The sequence below is a fragment of the Pseudophryne corroboree genome, chromosome 7 (genome assembly GCF_028390025.1).
Source record: "Pseudophryne corroboree isolate aPseCor3 chromosome 7, aPseCor3.hap2, whole genome shotgun sequence".
Classification (NCBI taxonomy): Eukaryota; Metazoa; Chordata; class Amphibia; order Anura; family Myobatrachidae; genus Pseudophryne; species Pseudophryne corroboree.
The window spans coordinates 158843421-158851797 of NC_086450.1; positions in this window are offsets into that span (position 1 = coordinate 158843421).

Here is an 8377-nt window from a genome sequence, read left to right on the forward strand (position 1 = left end):
CACAGAGGTAGGTACAGCAGTGGCCTTCCGTACCGTACTGCTATATATACTGGTGGTCACTGTGTCAGCAAACTGCACAATTGAAATGCACCACAGGTATAGAATCTAGATGGATAGTATACTTGACGATACAGAGGTAGGTACAGCAGTGGCCTACCATATCGTACTGCTATATATACTGGTGGTCACTGTCAGCAAACTGCAAAACTAAAATGCACTACAGGTATAGAATCTAGATGGATAGTATACTTGACGACACAGAGGTAGGTACAGCAGTGGCCTTCCGTACCGTACTGCTAAATATACTGGTGGTCACTGTGTCAGCAAACTGCACAACTGAAATGCACCACAGGTATAGAATCTAGATGGATAGTATACTTGATGACACAGAGGTAGGTACAGCAGTGGCCTACTGTACCGTAATGCTATATATTATATACTGGTGGTCAGCAAACTGTGCAAAACTGAAATGCACCACAGGTATGGATGGATAGTGTACTTGACGACACAGAGGTAGGTACAGCAGTGGCCTTCTGTACCGTACTCCTATATATTATATACTGGTGGTCAGCAAAATTATGCACTGTACTACTATATACTACACAATGCAGCACAGATATGGAGTGTTTTTCAGGCAGACAACGTATACTGGTGGTCACTGGTCAGCAAAACTCTGCACTGTACTCCTCCTATATAATATTATACTGGTGGTCCCCAGTCCCCACAATAAAGCAGTGTGAGCACAGATATATGCAGCACACTGAGCACAGATATGGAGTGTTTTTCAGGCAGACAACGTATACTGGTGGTCACTGTCAGCAAAACTCTGCACTGTACTCCTCCTATATAATACAGCTGCTCCCCAGTCCCCACAATTAAGCAGTGTGAGCACAGATATATGCAGCACACTGAGCACAGATAAGGAGCGTTTTTTTCAGGCAGAGAACGGATAAAACTGGTGGTCACTGATCAGCAAAACTCTGCACTGTACTCCTCCTATATTAATATAAAGCTGCTCCCCAGTCCCCACAATGATATAAGCAAGCACAAATATTTGCATCAACTCAACAATGAATAAACGGAGAGGACGCCAGCCACGTCCTCTCCCTAACATTTCCAATGCACGAGTGAAAATGGCGGCGACGCGCGGCTGCTTATATAGAATCCGAATCTCGCGAGAATCCGACAGCGGGATGCTGACGTTCGGGCGCGCTCGGGTTAACCGAGCCATACGGGAGAATCCGAGTATGTCTCGGACCCGTGTAAAATGGGTGAAGTTCGGTTTCCGAGGAACCGAACCCGCTCATCACTAGTTTCAATTCAAAGTATCTATTATCTCATAGATCTGTATAGTGAAATTAGTGAGTATAAATTATAAATAAATACAGCACCTTTATGGCTAGCCAGCCTAATTAGTGATCTGTGTAAATAAACTCACATATCTTAGAAAAATGCTGATTTGTCCAGAACCCACTAAATCATGTAGTGTTATATTTAGCCATCAATACCTGTATGGCTATGAGGATTCGTTCAGCCGTGCAGCTCAGGTAAACAAGACCGCCGTAAATGCTGGAGATCTATGTAGCCGTGTATTTATATTACTTTCTAAATTAGGGAGGGCAATTACAAAGGGAAAATGGATGCTCCACAATACAAATAGTACATGGACCATAGCTTCCATCCAATATGTGGTAGTCCCCCTTTAGTGAGGTGGGCATGAACTTGATGGTACAATTTCTGCTCTAACACATCATTATAGCCAGTGACGTTGAGAGCTGTGGTAGGCTCAGGGATCGGGGGCATGGCCTAATTGTAGCGATGCGTGGCCATGACCCCTTATTTAAAAATTTTTTTGGGGGGTGCTGTCATACCCCTCAGCCAGGGGCCAATCCAGAGGGGGAGCGATCAGTGTGATTTCTCCCAAACTCCTCTCCCCCAGCACAGGCAGAAGGCACTGCTGTTGTTAATCAGCAGTAGCCTCCCTGCACCACCACATCCCAGTGGGTGCTGACTGGGGAACAAAGCTGCTGCTGCTGACAGGTAACGGGGCCGAGGGGGGGAGAGGGCAGAGACCTGGGCCCCTGATGGCCCCCTCCATCAGGCCCAGGTTATTAGTACCCGCTCCCTCCTCCTTTTGGCAGCAATGATTATAACCATGCCCCTGCTGTGTATAGCCGTAAATTGAGTCATTGGGGTGGGGCCATTATGATGTATGTTGCTTCATCATACCCCCCTTTTTTGGGACTGTTTAACGAAAGTCGAGACAGCTATACTGATAACTGTGCTCAGTTTGGTCCCAGTATAATAAAGGAAATTAGTCTCTAAGACTTACACCCTTTATAGTAAAAAAGTAGAGACTATACAATTTTTAAATATACTTTAAGTTTAACACAGTGGTTCCCAAACTCAATCTCAAACTCATGTTTTCCAGGTCACCTAGTAGGAGCACAGGTGTATTCATTACACACTGACACATTTTAAAAGATCCACAGGTGGAGCTAATTATTTCAGTTGCGATTCTGTGAGGAGACCTGGAATACGTGAACTGTTGGGGGTCCTTGAAGACCAAGTTTGGGAACCACTGCTTTAACATAATTTGATCTCCCTAAAACTACTTTATTTAAAATTAAATTAAAACTCCTTTACTTCTTTTGTCATCCATTGTAATTCAAATTATATAGCTGGTTTTCACAATAACAGGGATGGCCACCAACACAGAGGTGACCATCACACAAGATCTGACTGCCACTGAACAGCTCTTGAATCCCAAGACTCTTAAAAGTGATACTTACATTAGAAGCAAAGAGCTGCTCTGTATGCAGCATACAGCAACTGCATCCTGTCCAGAGGAACATGAGGTTGAAAAGTCATTAGGAGGCTGGAGCCTGCCACAACAGGACTGGATATGAGAATTAGTAACAGTGGAGATGCATCATGGATGTAACCCTCCCTTATATCTTATAAGGTTACCCAATCTAATAGTGTGCCTCCACCCAAGCTATTGCTTTAATAACAGGCTGCCTGGGATGCCTGATTTTTTTCTTTAGTTATGTAAAATGTGGTGATTATGTTAGCTATAGATATTATATACATCAGTTAATCACAAATTTACTTATGTACCTTTTCTTCTTTCCAGCGCTTCATTCAATGTGCAGCAGACAGCCGGTGGTAAGTATTATTCTTTTAATAACACATTACACATTTTACACATATACCTATAATATGCATACGCCACCCATAGTATTCCTTAACTAACCCACACTCCTATACAATTCGTTTGCATGCAATACACAAAAATATTAGGTTATAACCTCACTAAAAAAGGAGTGACCCGGGTACTCTTATAAAATTTAGACATGCGCAAGTTGGGGCCCATAAATACCTTTTTCATACTAGCAATACTAGACATTTAAAATATGTCAGTCTTTTGATACTGCTCTCTACTAGCTCATGACCTTGGGTAGTAACAAAGTCTTTATAGTTGACTACATTAAAGTTAACTTTCCTTACTTTGTTGCTAATTCACTGCAGAAGGCCAACGTAGCAGAGTGTATAAATAGAGGTAACAATGTATCTCCTCAGTGTCTTATGAATCACTGTGTTGGCTTTAGAAATAAATAGCATCGGGTTCGTTGTATCCAGATAAATTAGTTCAGTAGCTTACAGTCTTTGAATATATATATATATATATATATATATATATATATATATATATATATAGAATTAAATATATCTGAAATATCCTCCAATGGCTCTCGGTTTCCCACTGTTCATTACTGTCTATAAATCCTAGTGCTTTCAATGTTCTTTTTTCTTTATTCTTTACTTTTAATATCTATAGGCTTACTCGACTACATAGGCAGTTTCATCTCCCGTGTGTATATAAACATATACTATTAGGATCTCCATTACTGTAATGATACCTAATAGGTTGGAGCAACAGTCCTTCCTTTTTATTTCCTTTTGCTTCTGCTTACTTACATACAGAGAAAGGAATTCAAAGTATATTCTACACACATAGTCTATGAGAGGGATCCAATTTTACAGAGTAGACTGAATACTGCAGTAGATAGACACTATTTTCTTCCTTTTGTATTAGTTAAAGTTTCTGGCCAAAATCACAGTACATATACTTAGTTTTCTCTTAATAATAACTCTCTGCAGCTATTATAACACGCAGTGTGGTCTGTCCCGGTATCTGCCCATAAAGTTATCCTAGACTATTGATTAGTCTTGTAAATGGGAGGCAAATTAATTATTTTCTCCCTCCCTAATGGCTCTCTGATGTTTACTATAGCCAAGTGTCCTTTCTGCCTATGGTGCAAGGTGCAGTAAATAAATTGTGTCACTTACACCTCCTCATAGCAGCTGCTGCAGATGAGTACTCCCCCGACTCCTTCCTGATGCTCTCTGATAGGCCTCTGGACCGCTCTGTATCTGGAGTAGGCGGGGGCCTCTGTCTGTGCCTCCCTGCTTCTAGGACAGAGATCCTCCCTAGGCGTCTGACTGGCTCCCTTCGGTTACTATGGAGCCGCGTCCTCTACTGTCACTGCTTCCGCTCCCCGCTTACAGTGGCTCAGCCGTCACCTCTCCGCTGCCCTCTCTGCGGCGTCGTAACTTCAGACGCCCGGAGCCTTCCTTATCGCCTCCCGCTGTCTGCTAGCGGCGCTTCTACCTCCTCCTCCACCGCCCCCCTTCGGGAACGGGTAAGCCTGGTGCTGATGCAGCTACCTGGTCTCCAGTAACGCCGCCGTATGTTTACAGCATACAGCTCTTGGCAGCGTTCTGGAAGACCAAGTGCACACACGGACCAGGGGAACAGCAGTCTGCCTACCCTCCGGCGGGGAGCTCTATTTATTGTCCCCAGACCTTCAGCTCGTGCCGCCCGCTTGCCGCCAAAGCCGCGCGCTATACCCTGCCGCCGCCAATCAGTGCCTATCTCTTCCCCAGGCTCGCGGTCAGCCTTGCACCTTGCTCGCGGACCTATCCTTCCCGCCCTGCAGGTTGTTACTCCCTCAGCGCGCGGACAATATTAGGGACCCATCTGCCACTATTACTGCCCTGCAGGCTATTACCAGTTCACAACGTCTCGTGCTTATCTCTCATGACACACCACAGCTGCTAGGTCTATACAATTATAATGGCTGGCCTCTGTTTGTCCTATGCCACTATAAGACTGGCTGTAATGTTAAACTTATACTTACTTTAATTATATTATTTAATAAATTGATTATATTTATTTATTTATTTATCCCTTCTAAATCTATTCATGTACACATTTACATACGCAGAAGTGAATACATGTATATATACACATCTCTTGAACACCAATATATTTCATCTTTTAATATAAATTATACATATATATACATCAGTCATGTAACATCTCACGTTAGTGGTACAGTAACCATGTTACACTCTCCCCCTGGTGATCCACTAAATTAAGAAACTACTTTATTGGATCACCATCCTATCTTTACCTAATAAAATTCATTTCCATAATATGGCCATACATTAACCATATTAGGATGCACTACCCTCGGCACACTGCTGGGTACTCCTAGTTCATCATAAGTAAGTATGCATGGGGGTTGACATACCCTTCTGGGTCTTTCTATAACCTGTTCCTTCTCTATTTCACTATAAGGATATGAATACCTATCAGAGCTATCTCTTGGACTTTCAACATTACAATAGTCCAGATTTCCTTCCCAGGGGTTATCATTATTTAACTCTTGGATTCTACCTTCCACATGTTCTAGGGGATCCTCAGTAACATGTTTCTCAGTAAATTTGTCAAAGCTTAAAGACTCATCTTTATAATAATACCCTTGTATCTCCGGCTCATCATCTAGATCATCCACAATACTCAACTCGTTATGTGTTGCATTTTTATTTTCTGCTCTTTCATTAGTTGTTCTTGTATTGTTGTTTAGTTCAAGCCCTTCTAACCGAACTTCTTTCCCTATAGGCAATAGATGCTGCCTATGATATATCAGTATCCTGTCTTCTCCTGCCTCAGGCTTTACCTTATATACAGGTAAGTTTAAAAGTTTCTCAATAATCACAAAAGGATTTTCCCTCCATCTGTTTGTAATTTTAAACTTTCTAGGTGTCCCTAGATGTCTTAATAAGTCTCGATCCCCTGGAACTAACTCTTGGTCACGTACTCTCCTGTCATATCTAGTCTTATTTTTTAACCCTAATTTCCTGGCTGCACATTCAGCAATATCATATGCCTCCTGCAATTCTTCCCGCAACTTCTTTATATATTTTATGTGTGATATAGCAGGTTTGTCACTAGGGGATATTCCCATACATACATCTATAGGAAGCCTGGCTTCACGACCAAACATTAAGTAGTAGGGGGAATACCCTGTTGCTTAATTTTGGGTACAATTATATGCATGTACTAATCGGTCAATATGTCTTTTCCAGTACCTTTTATCAAAAGGGTTTAATGTTCCTAACATATTCAACAGAGTTCTGTTGAACCTCTCAGGTTGGGGATCACCTTGGGGATGATATGGGGTTGTCCTAGATTTAGTTATCCCGCAAATTATACAAAGCTCTTTTATTAGTTTACTTTCAAATTCTCTACCTTGGTCAGAGTGAAGTCTATTTGGAAAACCATAGTGGACAAAAAATTTGGTCCATAATGTGTTGGCCACCGTCAATGCCTTTTGATTTGGTGTAACATATGCTTGGGCGTATCTGGTGAAATGATCGGTTATCACCAATATGTGGCATTTCTTACCTGGTTCTACTTCTAATGTCAAAAAATCCATACATACCAAATCCATAGGCCCACTACTTTTAATATTTACCAAAGGGGCAGTCTGTTTAATTACAGTTTTACGAATTACACAATTTCCACAATTTCTACAATAGTCTCCTACTTCTTCCCTCATCCCTGGCCAATAAAACCTATCAGAAATTAACTTAATGGTTTTATCATACCCTAGATGGCCATGTTCATTATGCAAAGCTTTCATTACTGTAGTCCTATGCTTTGAAGGTAGTACCAACTGTCGCTTTTCCCTTTCCCCTGGTTCTTTAAATATACGGTATAATATTCCATTTTCCAGGAATAATTTGTTCTTTTGTCGTTCTAATAACTTAGCTCCCTTGGAAACAGGGGGTGAATTAAATTTCCAGTTTTGTTTCAATTTTCCTATTGCATCATTTATATCAGGATCTTGACTTTGATCAGTCCGTATCTGACCTCTCCTGAGTTTTGGCAACCCTTCTAATTCTAAATTACTTAGCCAACAATAGGATAATGGGAGAGCTTTAGAAGTGGCCCCTAAGGAGCTCAACATTTCTCCTGGCATCATTTCTTCAATTTGTATTTGACGACATATCCCTTTCACATCTCCCATGGGTACTTCTAGCCATTCTTCTTCACTGTCACTGTTTTCTGGATTGGGAATCCTGGATAACAAGTCAGCATCAATGTTATTAATTCCTGGTCTATATTTTAAAGAAAAGTCGTACAGAGCCAAAGCTGCAAGCCATCTATGTCCCGTAGCATCAAGTTTTGCTGTTGTTTGTATATACGTTAATGGGTTATTATCAGTGTGTACCTCAAAAGGTACACCATACAAATAGTCATGAAATTTCTCCACCACACACCACTTTAAAGCTAAAAATTCTAATTTGTGTGTGGGATAGTTTCTTTCACTAATGGACAAACCCCGGCTAGTAAAAGACACAGGTCTCAGTTCCCCTTGTTGCTTCTGATATAATACCCCTCCTATTCCTCCTTGTGAAGCATCGGTATGAAGCACATATGGGATGGTCGGGTCAGCATAAGCTAAAACTGGGGCATCAGTCAATTTCCTTTTTAGGGTCTGAAAAGCTAATTCACATTCACTGCTCCATCTACCACCAAAAAGTTCATTTGGTTTGTACAAGTGTTTAGCACTAGGCTGAATTGTCTTCCTTCTATTAGTTGAAGGATAACCTTTGGTTAAATCAGTGAGGGGTTTTGAAATTTTAGAATAATTCGGAACAAATCTACGGTAATAACCGCAAAACCCCAGAAAAGATCTGAGTTCCTTTAATTTAGTGGGACGGGGCCAATTTTTTACAGCATCTACCTTGGCAGGATCAGTTGACACTCCTTCTCTGCCTACTATATGTCCCAGATATTTAACTGAAGACCTGCACAATTTGCATTTATCAATTGATAACTTCAGTCCTCCTTCTATCAGTCTATCCAATACTTTTAAAAGACGGGCATTATGTTCAGAAAGGGATTTCCCAAAGACAATTATGTCATCCAGGTAAACAATAACTTCTCTATAGTTCATGTCTCCAACAATTCGTTCCATAGTCCTCTGAAATGTCGCAGGGGCTCCCTTTATACCTTGTG